Raw genomic sequence first — 19,494 nt, forward strand, 5'->3', positions numbered from 1 at the left:
GTCCCTCGCTCCCCGCCCCAGACAAAGAAGCCGCCGCTCAGCCGCTTTCGCCCTCACCCCGGCGGCGGCCGCGCACGTGGGGCCGCGGCGGATGAAGGAGGGGGGGCGAGCTGCGGCCGCGCCAGCTCGCCCAACCCAGCCCGCCAGCGCCGCGGCCCGGCCGCGCTCCCCGCCGCGCCACCTGGACGGCGGGCGCCCACGGGCAAGCCCCGGCTTGCCCGGAAAGCCCCGGGCTCCCACCGCCGCTTCAGCCGCGGGGCGCCGGGCCCCCCGGCCTGTCTCTCCCCGGCGAGGAGACGCTGCCCCGGCCGTGACACCGCCCCGCGGCCCGGGCCGTCGCCCCGGCTGCGGCGGTCACGGGTTCGCATCACGCTTCTATCAGGCTCCCGACACGGAGCCATCTTGTCCCCCGGAGCCGCCGCCCGGCCCCGGCCTCCTCTCCCGGCAGGGGGCTCCCAGACCCCGCCACCTCCGCGCCGCCGGCCTGACGCGGCCCAGGGGCGCGGGGAGCCCTAGCTGCAGGGGCGCTGCCCTTCCCGGCGGCCGCCCGGGCCGGCAGACGCCGCCAGACAGCCATCAGGGGGGGGAGGCCGGGCCGGCGGGCGGGGCCGGCAGCAGCCAGGCGCACAAAGCGGCTTTGTGCCCGGGGCCGGGCGGCTGGGGAGTCGCGGAGATGTCGCCCCCCCCTCCTCCTCTCCCGGCAGAGCAGGAGGGGGACCGGCAGGAAGAGAGGGGCGGCGGGGGCGGCAGGAAGGCCGAGCCGCCCCGCAACCAGGCTGGCTCGGTTCTCCTGCGGCCCGCCCGAGAGGAGCCGCAGCCCAGCGCCGCGAGAAGCCGCTCGGAGCCGGCGTGGCCTGGGCGATAGAACAAAGAGACAACATGGAGGAGACGCGGGGGGGGCGTGGGGGGGGAGAAAGGAAGGCGGGGTAGGAGAGGCGCGGGAGCCGGGCACAGGCGGGCAGCCGGCCGGGCGTAGGGCGAGGGTCCGGGGGAGGCAGTCGGGCCGGGGCGGGGCGGAGAGGGGTCGCGGTCGGTCAGTCGATCGGCACTCACAGGAATATGGTTACTCATTGAAGACTGTAGCCTGATCATACAGCCGGGGTGCGGGCGCCACCGCCGGGGGCAGGAGGAGCAGAACCAGGAGGAGGCGGAGGCGCTGGAGGCCGCGGAGCTGCCGGCGGGGGTTCGGCGGCGGAGCGGGGATGGACCATACAGCTGCGGCAGCGGGCGGCTCTGCGGGCTGGCGCGGAGCGGACGCGGCTGCACCAGGAGGGACACTCGGGCGCCGCCTCCCGCACAAGCGCCCCCAGAGCCCGCCCCTCGCTCACCATACGTCAGCGACGAGCGTCGCGCCCGCCCAATCGGAGGCGCCGCTCGCGCGTCCGGGGCGGGAGTGAGGCGGCCGTTGGGGGGGAGGGGGCGTGGCGGCGGCAGGGCCGGGCGGAGGCGGGAGGGAGGCGAGAGGCGGAGGCAGCCGGCGAGAACCGGTTCGTGAATGAAGCGGGTGGCGGCGGAGCCGGGGAGGGGCGCGGCGCGGCGCGGCGGGGGCAGAGCGGGACGCGCGGGGATCGCCTCCGGGGGCCGGGCCGGGACCGCCCTGCGCGGGAGTCCCACCCCCCGCCTTCCCCAACCCCTGCCGGGGCTTCGCCGGGAAGCGCCTGACGCAGCCTCTGGTTCCCCTGAGGCAGCGGGTTCGAGACTCTTCCCCCGCGCCGCCCCCCTCCGGTGCCGCTGCAGCCCTCCCGCTTTCTCCCCGGGGTGAGGGGGAAGGCGGCGAGGGCAGGGTGTGGGGGGGTGAGGCGGGAGAGCCGGTCCCTGTGAGGGCAGGTGGAGGCAGGGTGGCGGGTCGCGGTCTTCCGCGGAGGGCGAGGCTGAACGGCGGTGGGATAGCGGCGGCCCCGCAAGGCTTGTCGTCCCTGAGTCCCTTCACTGCCCGGCTGCGAAACCTCTTTTTTTGAGAGTTTAATGCGAGCTGGAAGCTGTCGGCGCATTTTATCCGCAGATTATTCTGGGTTTTTCGAGTTAAAAGTGATGATTTCTGGTTTTACAGATGGGGAGATCCAGTAGGCCAGAAGCGGTGTGTGAACCAATATGGACTCTCCCAGCCTTGTCCTGTCTCTCTCCGGCGCCCAGGAAGTGCTGTCTCCCGAGGCACGAGCGTTCCTGGAAGGCCGACATCTCCCGGGTGAGCCCCGGCGGTGGGAGACACCCGTGGTGTCACTGCCCTGCGTGGCAGGCGTGGGAGTCGGTCCCCAGCCGGACACCGCCAGCCCGGAAGAACGCCTTAATGTGGGTCAGCGCTGGCTTTATGAAATGACAGGCTATTTTTAGCTTCAGTTAGCCTGGTACCGTTCTCGTTACGTCTAACAAGTTAAGCCTTTCTTCTGCATGCTATGTTATTGTTACTATGCAGACTTACAAGAGCATGCAGAACTTGGTTTTCGTCTAAGAAATGAACAACTCGGTTCAAATTTTTAGTACAGAGGCATGGCTGTTTTCTTGTGATTTTGCCCAAATTTTCTATTTTTGTTTAACCTGCAGAAACCATGGTTTGTACAGGGGAAGTTTTTGTGGTAACCAACACGTGAGAGAGGGATGTGCTACTCAGAACATGTCTGTATGACCTCTCACTCCGCCTGGCTTCAGGTGGGCATAAGCTATTTTCTGACCAGCAGCCGTGGCTCTGCTAGGATAATATACTCAGCTTTTCTGGGCTATAAATACACCTGGGCTGTATTTATTTACATTTGCATTTTGTATTTACCGACTGATGCAGAGCACACATCTGGTGAACTTGCAGCTATTTCAACTTCTGCATGTATAACTTCTTGAAAATGTGCTCAGAACCCTGTAAAATAAGACAAATGACCCCAAGGGTAATGGCTGCTTTTAATATTGTTTATTGGTGGTGGTTACAATGTTACAAAGGTTTTGGGGAAAAAAGATCAAAAATCAACACAGCTTCTCTCATTGGTAAAGCTTGAGGAATTTGCTCTGGATAGAGTTCTGAGTCAGATTAAACAGCTCTTTACCTGCTTTAATCCATGCTGGTGTTTTGTTGTTGGTTTTTTTTCCTCCAACAGTGAAAGCTTTTGTTTACTGTTTCATTGCGCATTAAACTGATCAGGTTTTTAGGATCAAATTGCTTTCTGCTGTAACATCCTTTTAACACTGTCATACAGTAGTTTACACTGGAAATAAGAGCTGCCAGTGGTTACTTTGAAATTATATATCCTAAGAAGAAAGGATTTAGTTCAGAAAGCTTTTAGTCTAAAAACATGTGGGGTTTGGTGTTGGTTTGGTTTTTTTTTTTGAGGAAAGAATGCGTCATTTTAAATATTTAATATTCTTTATTATGATTGTCCCTGTCTGGACCCCCTAAGTTGTGACTAATTATGTCATACTATTTGGCACTTAAGATGCAGTTGCTGTGTTTTATGCTCTGAGATGACAAGATACTTGGAGTGTGAGAGAAAAGTAGACTACAATAAAGTAGTTAATATAGTTCATAAAGTATTTCATATAACATAGAACAGAGTCAAAGATACTTATAGGAGAGGTAGACAAATGGATAGTTACAAGGTGCCAACTAGTGAACTGATGAAACAAAGTGGGTTGAGGAGGCAGAAAGTAACAGAAAGAAACAAGACTCATGAAGAACTTTAAAGATAAGAAAAAATAAATACTTGTGAAGAGAAATCTGTGGGGTGAATTCAGAAGAGACCAATATTATCAGTTTGAGAAGCAAAGATGTGATCATCACCGTTGTTGTGGTATTAGGAAGATTAATACAACTTTTAGGATAAGAGGCTGTAATAGGACAAAACTTAAATATATTTTTGAAGCAGTGTGAGTCAAAAATAAAACTTGGGCATAGTCTGAATGTCCAGCCCTTACCTAGTTGGCTATTATCAATATTTTTTGGAAGTTTTAATAGGAAGTTTTGCATTAAACCAGACAATTAGAAGAATATAAAAGTTTCAAAAATCAAAATGATACGTTATACCTTATGATTACTTTCTTTTATTTTATAAAACCTGCTCTTTGTAGTCTCTGATAATTTGTTTTTACCTGTGTTACCTTATTCTCTTCAGTACAACAGTGAAAAAAAATCCCTATTCACTTTCTTTATGTAAAAGTGTATATACGCTTTGTTAGCCATTTTTGTCAAGAAGGGGAATCCTAATATAAGTAGGAAGCAATTTTTCACTTCTGATCACCTTTGTCAACCTTCCTGTACTTACAAAAAATCCATTATATTATTTTTTAACCAGAGGACCAGAACAGGAAGTAGTCTTCAACATGCAGTCACACGGTGTCCATGTATCACTTTGAAGTGGTTTGTATGAATTTCTTGCTAGTACATGGGTTCTGGTTTGAGAATGCTCCTTCTGTGGAATTCATGAAAGTTAAACTTTAAAATACTACTCTTATGTTTGAAGTGTGTGTCTTTATGTACCAACTAATATAAATATTACTCAAAGTATAAATAAAAATACTGATGCTTAGTGTGCTTGTCTTTTGCAGACACTTAACTTCCTTAGACCCTCTAGACAGAAGTCAGTTGTCCCTGACCTTTATATGGGTCTTCTGTATCATAACTTGAGGGGAAAAAAAAACCCCAAACAATTGTATACATGAAAAAATACCGGGATCTGAATTTGTTCAAGTATCGGTTGGATGTAGTTTCACTGTAGTTTCACTGTGTTTGTCTGAATTAATCCTATTTTAAATTTGAATGGAATTGGGGATTTTATATAGATATTTGTGTCATGTCCATTACTAGTCTATTTGTATGGAATTAACTCACGGACTTAAGGGTTTGCTGGTTAGATCTTTGATTTGCTGATACTAGCTGTAGCTTTTTGTGGGGAAATTTCTGAAGGCTGTGTTTATGCTTATGTCATGCCAGTGTTTAAAAAGGTGAAGTGAGTTGACTGTGACTGGGTTAGACTGTTGTCTAATAGAAAACTTATACGTGACTAAGCTGATTAAAACAAAAAAGAATTAAAGGATAAGAATATAATTAATGCAAATCAATGTAGTTCTAGGGTAAATAGCTATTGTAAAGAAAGCTGATTTAATGCTTTGATAAGATTACAAGTTGGGCATAAAAGTAACTGCATAGCTGTAACGCTAAATGTTTATGTTTTCAAACAGTTTTATCAAAGGAGTGTAATCAAATATCACTGAGAAAAACAAGTGCGACTGATGCAAAGACTGATGAATAGCAAGTAACAATGATGTCAACGTAGTTCTGCAGAGTAATATAGATTGTTTAGTAACTTGTGTTCACTCAAAAATGTGTTTTAGTATGGACACATACAAAGTCATACAGCTAGAACCAGGAGCACAAGCAAAATTTATAATTTCTTAAGAATGCTTCTGTTCCACGTAGAAGAGTCCAGGGATTATAATGGACAAGTAAGTCAATATGAACTCCCAGGGCAGTGCTGTGGTAACAGTAAAAATGATCTTTATGTGATCCTTAGATATCTAACATGAAATTGTGAGAAGGAGTAGAGGAATTTTTATTTTTAAATAGCATCAATACTAACTATTGAAATACCATGTGCAGTTCTGTTGACCATAGACCTTTCAAGTTACCTTATTTTCTCATATTAAAAAAACCCTAATGTGTCTGGAGCCTGTAGGTAGCGATTTTCACATGCCCTATTCTTCCTTTACAGTTAGGCTCCTACTCTAGCCCTTTTTCTTCTCCCTCTTCAGTTCTCTAGCGTCTCTCAGATTCTGCGATCTTCTGGTTTTCTGGTGAACAGGGTAATGGAGTGGAAGAGACTGCAGAATAGTGTCAATTGTTTATGTAAAATTTGTGTTTGAGATGTGGTAGGTCCACAGCCGTCTCTTAAAAGAGATAGTGACATATTGGTGAGAATGCAAAGCTGCAAAAAATATTCAAAGACTGGAAAGAGTGAGACATGTAAAGGACTCTCCCTGTTTAACTCAAAAAGTAGAGTTCAGTGGTATCTCACAAGGAGAAAATACAGTCTTCTAAAGGTTTCTTAATTTGAAGAGTAAGGTGGAATGGATGATAAAAGTCTGACAAGGTCACATGCTCTGAAAATACAAGTTGCCGGCTTCAGTACAGCAATCACTGGGTGAAATTTCATACAATGTGATGCAAAGGAGATTATAAACTACAAAATACAGGTTTTCACATCTTGAGGAAAGAATCTAATGGGAAGAGAAGGCTTTTGATAGAAGATGCTTTATTTGAGGTTTTTTTAGCTAGTTCAAACTCCTCATGGTATTTATATCACAATGGAGGTGTATAATTTCTTAAATTTTGTCTTACTTGGAAATTTTGCTTTTAATATTTCTAAAATTCATTAATACTTACAATTTAACTGAGTGTTTCTTTATATTTTTCCACTGATGATAATTTCTCAGTGTATATGAAATTCTTCTAAATTACTTAGTTTCCTGCTCTTCTCAATTTTTGCTGTCAGGTTCATTTCTGTGGCTTGGTCTCATTTATTTCCCCCACTAGCATATTCTCCTCTTCATTGTTTCATGGATGTCTTCGGTCAAAATCTGTTTTCAAACTGCGTCCTTTTGTGTAGTACTTTAAAGAGTCCCATGGTTGTTAAATGTTAATTCATTTATCTCCTATGTCCAAATTTTCCTCAATAGTCAGGGAGCCCGTTCTGTATCCATGGCCCAGGCCTTCATGGTCACAAGCATACATTCAAGTACTCTGCTGCTGGCATATAGCACCTAAGAAAGCACTAAGAAGCACTGTTCTAGCAAAAGATTGATGGAATAGACCTGTGCTCTATGCCAGAGAAGGAAACCTTTCCTCTCTGGAAATTTCTGTGATGATGTGCTGGAGATATATTTGATGTATTTGTGGTTTTGAGTGGAATTAAGTGGTTGAAGAGTGATACAGAATTAAGCTTACTGTAGGAAATTTACGTGTGTTGCTCAAGCACGTTGTCAAAACTGAAAGACTTTAAAGTGGATTCTTCATATTTGTTTGGTTTCTTTGTCCATGCATATTAATAAAAAATACCCTGAATTAATTTTGAGGATTTAGCACAGACCTTTCTGACCATTAATGTAAATAGGCACTTCATATACAAGGTGTGGTACGCTAAAGGTTTCTGGTATAGTATCATGATCTTGGTCTGGACCTTGTGTATATGCTTTAGTGGTAATGAGAGTTGTTTTCCATTTTCAGCTCCCAAAACTGCTTCTGATTTTGGAAGAGAATGTCATTTCACTTTCTTTCTGGAACTCTGGTAATATGCATTGGCCATGGACTGGTTAGAGGGAGTAGAGAACTACTCTACTTTACAAATACAACCCAACTTTGTGAAGCCTCTTTTCAGTTGTTTATTGGGAATATTCAGTGAATTCCTAATGTTGCTTCTGTCTGTTCAATAAAAGAATTGTCTTTGTAATGGACTTTATGCCCAATATGTGTTAAAACTTTGGAGATACACTAAAGAAGGATTTTTTTAAGACTGAAGAAGTCATGGTCTTTTATAGGCACATGCTGTAATTGTCACTCAGCAGGTTTAACATTCATGATTGGCACTTAGGCAACATATAATCCAAGTAGGTGGTAATTTAAGTATTACAGGAGTAATCCTAAAGATGAATAGTTTAAAAAAAAAATTGCCCAATCTTCCTCACAAGTAAGTTTTCTGTTGTTATGTGCTTCTACAGCGTATCTACTTATTTATTTGTATTGCAGTAGATTAAGCCTCATCATTAGGAAACCTGGATTTTTTTAAATTTTGTTTAAGTTAGCTTTTCTCCAAACACTCTTTTTGGAACAGTCCAATGGTCTGACATTCTGGATATATCATGGCATTTATCTCAACAAACTGTTTGAGTTGACAGTCTGGGAATATTTTCTCAAGATACGTTAGGGGCTGAATCAGAGCCTGGCCATAGGGATGTTGCTAATAGTGCTTTCCATATTTGCTGTGAGTGAGTATGTAGGAAATTGTGGTGTAAAAATCCTATACAGCTGCTGTTACAAAATTGCAATCTAATTCTGGGTTAATTTGTTACTGTCTTTCAACAATGCTGCTAATGAAGACTGCTAAACTGGTTCTTTAATAATAATATCTTTGACGTTTTAATGGCAATTACAAGAGCATACGGCAATTACAAGGCCTCATATCTATTGCCTTTTAAAAAGTTTTTATGGATGAGTGTGAAAATTCATTTATGTTTTTGGTCTAAAATGTTAACCACAGATTTTATTGCCTTGTGCTGTTAGTGCTGCAGCCAGAACTAAACAGCGATCTCTTTGCTCAGTCTGTTCAGATTACTGCAGCTATCAATCACTCACTGCCTGTTCAGCATCCTCTCCACACTGGTCCCGATTTTTCCCCCTCCTTTGTCAGGAAGAAATGTTCATTGATTTTTTTGTTTGGTTCGTTATTTTTTTTTTTTTTTTTTGTGCAGCGAAATATCAACAAATTATCAAGACAGGAAAACTTTACAGGTCCACTTTTATAACTCACTGTATTCATCTGTCAACTGATATGCTGTACTGTCAGTAGACTCAAAAGTATGTCTTGTCATGTACTGTTTGTATTCCATTACTGTTAAAAATTGTTGCTTTTGATTTTAATTCTGAGATTTGAATTAAAAATTGAAAGACAGACGCCAAAGCTAGTAACAGAAGCTCTGTTGCAGTTCTGTTCCCTGCTCAAATATAAGCCTATGCCATTAAATTTAGAAAATGTCATAGAAAATACAAATGATTGTATTTTCTTGTTAGGTGTACGTGTCCTTTTGTTGCTTCTTTGCTTAGTGAACATTTCTTTTTTGTATAGTACCATAGTTGTCGGTGTATTAGAAAAGATTCATACTTCTAAAATTTTGAATTTAGCAGGAAAAACAAATCACTTGGAAACCAAAATATGTGTAATCTTATGGTCCAAAGCTCACAAACACAGGGAGATTAACTAGTACTACTTTAAATGGAGAAAATAATGTATATTTAAAAATCAGGATGGAAGCTTTAAGCCAATATAAGGAAAAGATTAGTTATTTTCTGTACTTCGTAAAAAAAAAAATAAAAATAAGCAGCTTTTCTATTTTATTTTAAACAAGAAAGCATCTGAGAACTATCAGCCTCCATGATCTGGTGCTGAGATTATCTTGGATCCCTAATTTTCTTTGCCTCTTGCTTGAACAAACTGGTTCAGCAAATCAAAAATATGCTAAGTCTTTGATATAAAAAAGGACTTTTGTTTGGTCTTTCAGTGGGTAGAGTGTATCAGGCTATCAATAAACACACACTTTTTGCAACACTGACATTCAAATGATGTTGTAGGTCATATGCTATTTTGCTTTCAGTCTGCCAGATGAACTCTGCACCGACCTTTGTTATGTGTGTAATTAAATTGTCTTTTCCCTGGGCTTGCACAGTCAGAATATTACTTTGGCCAGCAGTCGTGTAAGACTGTTGGCCAAAATAATACATACCAAACAAATAGTAGGGACCGCTACCCCACTAAGAATATGATGACTAAATACATTATAGTTCGCTCGCGCAAGTTTCTTCATGCAGAAAGGCTTCCTTTGTACCTGTAGTGCTATGCACCTTTTTAAATTTTTCAAACTATTAGTTCTGAACCTGACATCAAACCCAAAACCAGGGAGTGTAATATGGTTGTAGTTGATATGTTCGTATGTGTACGCAATGCAATATTACAGTGGGCATATGCACTTAGCAATAACCCTGTTTTCCGAAACTAGCTGTTACTTCAACATGTTTCTGATGCCACATGGGTAACTTTTTTTTAATAATGAGAGTTACCATCTCCACACCAAGAAGAGAGGGACACATTTATTTCTACATCTGTTTAAGTGCAAAATTCTGGAGCCACTGCAACTATTCACTATCTGTGTTTAAATGTCCCCATCGTAGAATTGCACAATGCCTGCCTGAAATGTCAGTGTATGCTTGAGGATAGAGTAACAATTGCAGCAGTTTCCATGGCTGTCCAGTTTATCATAAAAATGTTATGATAGTCATTTCTTTGATTTTCAGCATCTTCTCACATTCTAGTATTGTCCAAAAGGCATGAAGCATCATGTGGATTTCTCCATCATAACATAAACGCTTAGAATTGGGGGCAGCATGTTTAATGGATCTGTGATGCAAATGGAGAGTAGTAAGAACTACAGGGGCCAGAAGTATCTGATGCGTATGTGGTGGCAAGCTAAAGTGTCTTCCATTCTTAGAGCCAGAAAGGAAAAATAATCTGTTTGCTTTGTTCCTAGAGACACACCAGTCAGAAGGGCATTAGGTAAACTTGGGTGTACCATCATAACCATTGGAGTAAACAAGTGCACTGGTGAGTATTCAGGACATACTTGGTTTATCGAATTGTAGATAATCAGAAGTAGTTTGCTTTAAGGTTGCCTGAGTAGATGTGAAAATACACAGTTAGGTGGACATACCCACTGTGGATAATCATATATAGTGAAAGTCATGTCCTTAAAGCTGGCCTTTGGAAGGGAGGGGAAAAAGGAGGAGAAAAGTATGGAGCTACGTGCTAAGTCTTACTAAATAGGTCACAACAGGTAATTCAGAAAATCTAACAGTATTTGCAATGACAGGAAAAGGTGAAGTAGCTCTTGAGATGCCAATAGAGACAATATTTCCTGCAGAGTCTCTCTCAGACACTTTTGAAAGACTTTAGTATGCCAAAAGACACTCCGTGCAAAGTCCTCCTAGTTAGTAGAAGAAAATTCTTAGGATACAGACAAGATGAATATAAAATTGATAATAAATTTTTTTCTGCTGTACTGTAGAAGAACTAAAGAAGTTTAGAAGCAGACTATCATTTTCACTACACAAAGTATACTTTTTCAAGAAACCAGATTCTAAAATTTACTGATACCTTTCTTGTAGCTTGTCATTTTATTAGGAATTCCAGTTTAAAAAAAACCCCACCATTGTAGAAAACATCATAAAAATCCAAAACTTCTAATATCTAAGCATCAAGATACTTTCCAAGATTTAATTTTATGAAATCATTTGTAAGCAAGCAAGAAACAACCTGGAGACGTTTTCAAAAGTCTGGGCAATGTGATACCAGAACTCCCCATACACTGTTCCTAAGAATTAATGCTACAAACCTGGGAGAGAACCTCTGAAATTGAGCACATTATGCTGCTCAGTGGATGCAAACAAAAGCCGGAAAACCTCTGCTGTCTATTGTGAGGCTCGTAAGGCAGCTCTCTGAACCATGCGTTTTCTGAAGCCTCTCAACCTGTTAGTGATTCAAGTGATTCAGTAAGTCTGGACTTGAAGCTTTCGGAGCCAAGCATTATTTCTACAAGATAAAAGCGACCAATCGCTCTCTGATTTGACTAAAATACAGTGAAAAGTAATGCAGGAATCATTACTTTTTTTTGAAGGTACCATTGTGAATACAGCTGGCCATAAATACTTCGATATACCACTGCTCATATTTTGGTGGTTTTTTGCTATACTGTTTTCCATTTTTATGTACTTTCATTATCCTTATTTAGGAAAGAACAACTGATATCCTATCTTTCAGAAAATAGCCTGAAGCCTTTATTCAGGTATTACTGTGCTTTATTCAGGCATATTCTCACATATGAAACTAATTTTGGAAACAAATAAATATGACTTCATCTCAGATAAAGAGCTGAGCAAAAGGTAAGTTTTACCTTTGGAAGTTGGCCTTTAGTTTAAAAGATTACTTTTCAAAAGCATCTAAATGATCTCAGAGCGTGAGTCATGTTTTCCAAGGCAATAGTCATTTGGGGATTCCCAACTTTAGATGGTGCCAGCGTAAGGGAATTCACACCCATAATTAGATGTTACGGATTCCTGTTCAAAACTTGAGAACTAGGAGACTAAGAACAGGAGTTGGCACTGCTCACTGGGAGATACAGCAAACAAAAAATATAGAGGAGAGGAATAAAACTTGAATAACCTGGTCAACTCTTGGGGGATGAGGATGACTTTCTTTAGTCAGGCTGCAGTCATAACAAAGGAAGAAAATAGGTGAACATGGGGGTAAAAGTTCTTGAATGTAACTGTGAAACTAGTATATTTAAAAAGTAAAGCATTTTAAAAATATACTATGGCCTCTAAGAAAACTTACTAAACTGCTGATGAGTTAAGAAAGAGGTATCAGTACAGCCTGCAGGTGAAGAAAATTATCAGCAAAGTAAATGGCTACTCCAGTCAGTTTGTAAATACATTTCAGCTGTGCAGCACCATCAGGATAATACTGCTTTAAACAATGTTTTCATTTATCTGCTTATCCATCATAGGAACATAAAATAAAAGTTTCCTACCTATAATTTTCTCATTCCCACACTGCCTCACTCAAATCCATTAATTCTCTAGAAACTAAAGCAGCATGGTTTCTTCGGTATTACAATTATGTAAAATTTTAACTACTCCTATGTACTGCTTTCTCTATGTATCGTACAAGTTCTTTATTTTTAAGGATTTCACGTTTCACTTACCCGTGTTTGACAGCCCTTCCTTCTGCTTTTTCTCTGCTGGCATTATAGAAACCAATAAATAGTAACAATATTGTTTTCTTTGTCTGATTTGCCACAAGGCTACATATTTATTTTGTCTTTATTCCTGTGATCTCAGTCCTGTATCTTGTGCACCAGGCTACCTCAGTCTTCTTTAGAACGTTCTTCAAGGATTGCAGTCTTCAACCTCAGAAGCAGAGGTGAAAATTAATAACTTTATTTTCCCCTTCTGAGTGGTCAGGAATTCAGTTTTATATTTAGTCTTAGGGATTGGTTGGATTTCCTCTCCCTTATGCTCTATATTTCTTCTATACTGTCTTTTTCAAGTTCTCCTGACGTGAGCTAGCTGTTTCTGCCTACATATTTGTATGCTTTCCTTGTGTTCTGTCTTCTGCCATGTTATTATAAGGCAAAAATTGTGTAAAATGTTGTCTTTGAAGTAACTGTCATTGCATTATATAAGACATAATGTAAAACAGGAAACAAAATGATAAATACAGAAAACCCTAATCAGAGGATTGACTTGTAATGCAGAAAATTTATGAATTAGTATTCACACAAATTCAGACATTTAGCTCAAGCTAAATCAGAATCATTTCCCTTAAAGTGGCAAAACAGACACCCAACTTTGGGGTGCAGCTCATTTAGAAACCTGCCGTAGTAGGATACATCCCACTTAACTTTTACCATTGTGAGTTAGGTGTCAAGTGTTGAGTTAGTGGTCTAGGCTTCCTCTGTAATTCAGAGAGAGAGACAGAAGCCCTTTTAGAGGGTAATTAATCCTGTTCTGAAATAAGTATTTGAGATGGGATAAATTGCTTTTCAGCAATGTTTCTCTTAACTGTGGAGAGAGAATGAACAATGTTCAAACTGGTAATATGAATCCTGTCCCCCATGGGCAGCTTAAGGTAGATAGATATATAAACTCCCCCATAGTTTGTCACAGACTCACTGAGTGGCAGAGGTTGGAACGGACACCTGGAGGTCATCTTGCTCAAGCAGGGCCATCTAGAGCCAGTTGCTCAGATCCATGTCCAGACGAGACTCAACAGCCTCTCTGGGCAACCTGTGCCAGTGCTCATTCACCCTCACAGTAAAATAAAAGAGTGTTTCCTGATGCTCGGATGGAACCTCCTATGTTTTCAGTTTGTGCCCTTTGCCTCTGGTCCCATCACTGGGCACCACTGAAAAGAGCCTGGCTCCATTTTCTTTACGCCCTCCCTTCAGGTATTTTTATACATCGATGAGATCCCCCTGAACCTTCTCTTCTCCAGGCTGAACAGTCCCAGCTCTCTCAGCCTGTCCTCATATGAGAGATGCTCCGGTCCCTGAACTGTCGTTTGTCTCCTTATCCATCCCCAGGCAGAGATCCATGGACTCCAACTGCTCCCTCAGCCCCCTTGTTTCCCTAGCCTGTCCTTCCTAAAGAGCTGGTCTCCTTCCATTCCATTTGCCTCCCTAGTATTCAAATGCCTAATTTTTTAAATTGGTGAAATTCTGGGATTGGCAAGAAATATAAGACTATTTAACAGCACACGGCTTCTGATATTAAATTCTGGTATTTCCGCATCTGTCTAATTATAGTCCTATTTCTAGCACTCCTTGGCTTTGTGTTAGTATTTATTCATGCTAGAGTGTACACAGTGAGTCAAACCGTGTGTGATATTTTGAATTAGTGGCCATAAATATTAAAAATTTTTTTCCCTATTAACTGTAATAGTAGATAATGCGTCAAGCAAAAATAAATCTAAAAGTAAAGGGAAAATTCTAAAATTACATTGTAATACCCTGAATGCATCTAATGCTTACTGTCCTACAGCATTTAATATAGTGATATGCAAACAATAACCATATTTTTACAGTAGAAGTCTTCCCAACAACGTGCGATAGGAATAACATAAACCACCTTTGTGTTCTATTGAAACTGTAGAATTTATATGGGGTTGGGTGTCGTGCCAGAAGTGATACTCCAAGTCTTGCCAATCTAGAGTGACATGGACTCTCCTTACCAATGGCTTTAGTGTATCACTCATCTGCAAAAATTACCCCATCAATATCTAAAACCATGCTAGGTGTCTGGCTTAGTTCTGAGTCAGAGGGAAGCACATCTTCTGAGTCATCAGTATCTGTTCCCATACTCTGCCTGATGTTTTACTTTGACTTGTGCTACGTACCAAGCAGACCTTAATCCACTTAGCTTGTGAAAACCAACAGAATTGCAGCGCAATCAAATATGACTATTGATAAATGTATTCAGTCAGTTGACACAATTCATCCACTATTCCACAGGACATGATTTTCTACCTTTCTTCTGCAAGATTTCAATACATTCTCTGAAGTCATCATCCTGAAGTTAAGCAGTGATACTCTATTTAGAGTATTAAAATGACAGGTAGAGTACTTGCAAGCCCTAAGAAGACATGTCCATATTTCAAATTTTGCAGTTGAATCTAAATTTCTTATATTTCAAATGGACTTGTCATCTGTAAACCTGTGGGAGAAATTTGTGCTTTTGCTAAGATTAAAACCAGTCTGATCCCTTCTGAAGGAGAGAGGATCAGAGAAAAATGGACAGGAAGTCACCCAGTCCATTTTCCTGTCCAAAGAGTTATGGAGCAGTGCATGTCACTCCTGACAGATGCTTTTTTAATCTGTCCTGACCGACCGTGCTCCAATATTTGGTATACTACAACCTCTTAGATATCTGTTTTAGTTCTTTATTATCCTTACCTTGAAAACAGTTAGAAAAGAAAGCATCATAATTTAATTTTTAAAGCATTAAAAGGTGCATTTCGCCTGAAATGATTTATGCATTTTTAAGAAAAAGAAAATAAATGAAGGACCTCATATGGTTTCCAAATACAATTATGTTGCGGTATTGGCCTAATACTGCAGGGTGAGGGCACTTTAATCCTCTCGTCCATCTTCTGGGATTTGAGCCTGCGTCTCTCAGAAGACTCCCTTAATCCTCACACTGTACCGTGTCTTCAGTATATAGTGAGTGACCAGGGGCCTCTCCATCTCTCCTGTTACTCTTCCGCTCTCTAGCAAGATGTAAAAACCTTTGCTGAAACACATGTGCCATACCTATTAGTTAAGTGTCTACCTTCTTACTCTTTTGGTCTCTGACTCACTGGTTATTTATGCTTTATATCCATAGTGGAACAATATAATTGGTGGTCCAGGATGGTCCAGGATAGACCAGTGATTAAAGAAACAGGATTTTAAGTTAGGTCTCTCTGTTTTTGGATAATGATTTAAACAGAAGTCTCAAACATTCCAGGATAGTGCATTAACAGCTAGTAATTTATTTCTTATTGCTGGATTTAAAAGAGCAAGGAGGTATAGTGTATTTCAAACATATTTTAAGCAATTCAGCATAATATAAGACTGAACTGCAGAAGGCTGGCAATAAGATTAGTGTCAATTTAAAAGGGATAAATGCCTGGACTGTAGGGTTAACGAAGCTCTGTGCTGTGAATATACTTGTCCTGAACTATGGACATAACTTTAGTTAGAGTGACAGAAAAAAGAGGAATTTGGACTTTGGTTACTGCCTTCTGGTGGGGACATTCAGCCTAATTGAATCCTTGTCTTCTGCTGCTTATCTAAATGGTATAAGAGCTCAGTCTTTAAACACTAATTTGAAAATATGGTTTCAACCATACATAGTGTTGAAATAGAAGATTTCAGGTATGATTTTGAACAAAGGGTTTACGTTTTTCATGCCTTTTAACATGAAATACAGACCTTAGGAATCACCATTTTCCACACATTTTGATGCCTGTAATAAATGATGTTTGTTGATTAGTAATGTCTGAGATCTCCCTGTAATTTGGGAAGGAGGTCCAATAATCCAAAATAAAGTTTACTTTATTTAAGTAAACAGTTTTTCAGCCCACTGGACAAAATATATGATAACTTCTGATTTTTGTATTAAGGCCTTTCTAAATTTGACATATAATATAAAAATCTTTAAGTATTTATAGGTAAATTAATGTTTTTAATTGCTCTTTTTCAAAGTTCTTCTGCTAGACTAAAAGGTGTAAGGAAGACTTCGCTAATGCCCTCCTTCCTGTTGGTAATAGTTAGTCATCTGGTTAAAAACAGAGGCTTGCTGCATAGGTGCCTTGGTTTTCAGTGAATATTCCCCTAACTTATAAGGGCTAAAACCAATCTTTTAAAATATATTTCCAAATATAGTTAAATATTTTAAATATTTTTCCCCCCTCCAAGTTTACATTGCATTTTAAGCTTACTACATTTGTTTTTTGCCAGATCTGTTTTCATTTTGTCCTGGTTTCAGCAGGGATAGAGTTAATTTTCTTTCTAGTAGCTGCTGTGTTTTGGGTTCCGTATGAAAATAATGCTGATAACACATATTGTTTTAGTTGTTGCTAACCAATGTTTACTTAGTCAAGGACTAAGTAAAGAAAAAGTCCATAGTCAAGGACTTTTTCAGCTTCCTGTGGAAGCTGAGAAGGAGCATAGACAGGAAAAACTGGCCAAAGGAATATTCCACACCACAGACGTCATGCTCAGTATATAAATGGGAGTTGGCTGGGGGGCAGGAATCTGTGATCACTGCTCGGGGATGGGCTGGGCAACCGATCATGGGGTGGTGAGAGCAACTTGTGTTGTATTCTATTAGTTATTATTAGTATTATTGTTATTTTCCTTTTTCTGTTATTGTTCTATTAAACTGTCTTTATTTCAACCCACGAGGTTTTTTTCCTTTTCCTTCCCTTTCTCCCTCTTCTCCCTACCCTGCTGGGGGAGTGGGGGCACGGAGTGAGCGAGCGGCTGCATGATCCTAGTTGCTGGCTGGGGTTAAACCATGACACATTTGCATTTACTGTGTCGAGGTCTGGGATGTCTGCTTCAGCTCTGCGTTCTTCTGTGCTGACTTTACATTGCTAACGATGGGGTTATTTATGAAAGTAAGCCAGACATGGTAAGTAGGGAAAAAAGAGGAAATCCAGTAGCAATGATTTCCTTGCAGTCTTAGATATGGATGACGTGGCCCCCCAAAAGCAAATTTTTTCAATTTGGTTTTTTTCACTTGGAGGACAATGGAAGGAACCTAATATTTCACAGCACTTCAGACACAGCTTTAGTCATTTTATACAGCAAGTAATGGACTATCTGCTTAAATCATTGCTGGAGTTCTATAGGTTTAGGTTTCTTCTGAAATTAAGCAAACGCAGTTCCTTCAGTCATTTGCTCCAGAGTACGTATTTTGCCTCCTATCCTGCTCCACTTTGTCCAGCTCCTTTCTTGAAGTTAGATGCCTGAAGCAGGATGCAGTACTCAATTCAAGCATCTGTCTGTGTCTGTGGGAGTAGAAACGCTACTTCATATCGCATTGTCTGCAACACTATTGTTTATGCATCCCACTATGGCTTATTTTTTCACAATAGTAAGACAGCATTGGTTCACCTTGGCTTATGAACCACAGAGTCTCACGGCTTCTTTTTTGAAGAAATTCTGCCTAGCAATCTTGCAGTTGTACTTTTGGTAAACCCTAAACAGAATAATACTTTGAACTTGTCTTCTTTTTTTATTGCATTGATCTTTTCTACAGTTTCTTCAAGCATCCAAATTCTAATTCTGTCATTCAATCTGCTTATGTACTCTCCAAACCTAATATAAAATACAACTGTAATAAATTACTCTTTTGTTTGATAATCTAATTTACTGATGCCACATTATTGAGTAGTATCAGATGTAAGGAAAATTTCTGCGGTTTTATACTCAATCATCCCTCCCTTTGGACAATGAACTATTAATTTTAAATTTTCTTTAAAAATTGTTAAAATCGTTTCCCAAGTGCTTTTGCACCCATGTTCCTTTAGTTTCATCAAGATATTTTTCTTTGATTGCTTGAAATAAAGTCTCATGGAAGTATCAAAAATTTTTTTGCAAGTTAATACGTATGATCTTTTCTGTTTCTCTCCTATCCACAAGGCCTATTGCCTGGTTTAGAAGGAGATTTAAATTGGTTTAATGCAAGGGATTCCCCTCTTAGGCTATCCCTTAAAGACCTCCCAATTGTTTGGTTGTTTATTGCAGTATTTTTCTGAGAATTGCAGTTGGCTGACTAGTTTGTAAGTTCCTAATTCCCTCTCTGCCTCCTTTTAAAATGTGTTAAAATTCTTTCTGGAACCTTAGTTACAGCCTACAGATAGTGTGTCAATTAGAAAATTCTCTAGAAAATAGAAAACATGGGTTTGAGGTTGAAGACAAATTTTAAACCCAAGGCAGTCCTTTGCTTAGCAGTGTGTTGTCCTCAAGGCAGCTATGCGGAAACCATTCCATTGCAGTCTAGAAGGAAAGGAATTAATCCGTATCCAGCCTACTCTCAACCAACAATTCATGACTGTGGATCACGAGTGGACAGGAATGCTTTACTCTTGTCTGGCATTACATGCAGCATTTCCAGAGGGGAGGGATTTCAGACATGTCGCTATCCTGGGATTTTTTATTGTCTGGGCAGCAGGGTATCAAATTTTTGTGTTGCCGTTCTAAGTCGCTTTCATACTGCTTTCATATATAGTGTGCTATATATATATATATATGTCATATGGATGCCAAATCCTGGGTTTTGAAATCTACTCCTGGGACCAAGTGTTTAAATATCTTATTGTGTCTCTTTTCAGATCTTCTTTTAATAGAGGATGCAATGGGATTTTAGGCTAAGGGTTTCCAGCTGAAAATACCAGGGGCAGGGAGGGCACAGAAGCAAACTATATTGGAAAGACAGGTGCTGTTCAGTCTTGGGAGCAGACCTTACAGACGCTGTGTTGAGCTTTCTGAGGGAAGAACTGTCTGACTGTAGGCTTACTGGATTTTGCTGCCTTTTTGCAAGGTTAATAGCATCTCTCTAAAAAAAAAGTCAGAGGAAAAAGAGTACATGTGTAAGGCAATTCCCCTGTAAGGGGAAACATCTCTTTCAAAAGCTCCCAAAGCTCCCAA

General features: G+C 41.2%; 1 protein-coding gene across 6 annotated transcripts in view; it reads left to right on the top strand.

Moving 5' to 3' along the window:
* Positions 1 to 1,637: 1,637 nt before the first annotated feature.
* The window catches only part of LGSN (lengsin, lens protein with glutamine synthetase domain), a 114,600-nt gene continuing 96,743 nt past the window's right edge, over positions 1,638 to 19,494 (top strand). For 2 of the 6 annotated variants that reach the window (XM_054195507.1, XM_054195508.1), the window contains exon 1: positions 16,285 to 17,140. The gene's annotated coding sequence lies outside the window, so the exon portion shown is untranslated. Of the gene's footprint in view, positions 1,759 to 2,050; positions 2,647 to 4,274; positions 10,347 to 16,284; positions 17,141 to 19,494 lie in introns of those variants that run through there. The other 4 variants (XM_054195503.1, XM_054195504.1, XM_054195506.1 and 1 more) reach the window with 4 other exon arrangements.

Source organism: Rissa tridactyla, chromosome 3 (assembly GCF_028500815.1).
Source record: "Rissa tridactyla isolate bRisTri1 chromosome 3, bRisTri1.patW.cur.20221130, whole genome shotgun sequence".
Taxonomy (NCBI): domain Eukaryota; kingdom Metazoa; phylum Chordata; class Aves; order Charadriiformes; family Laridae; genus Rissa; species Rissa tridactyla.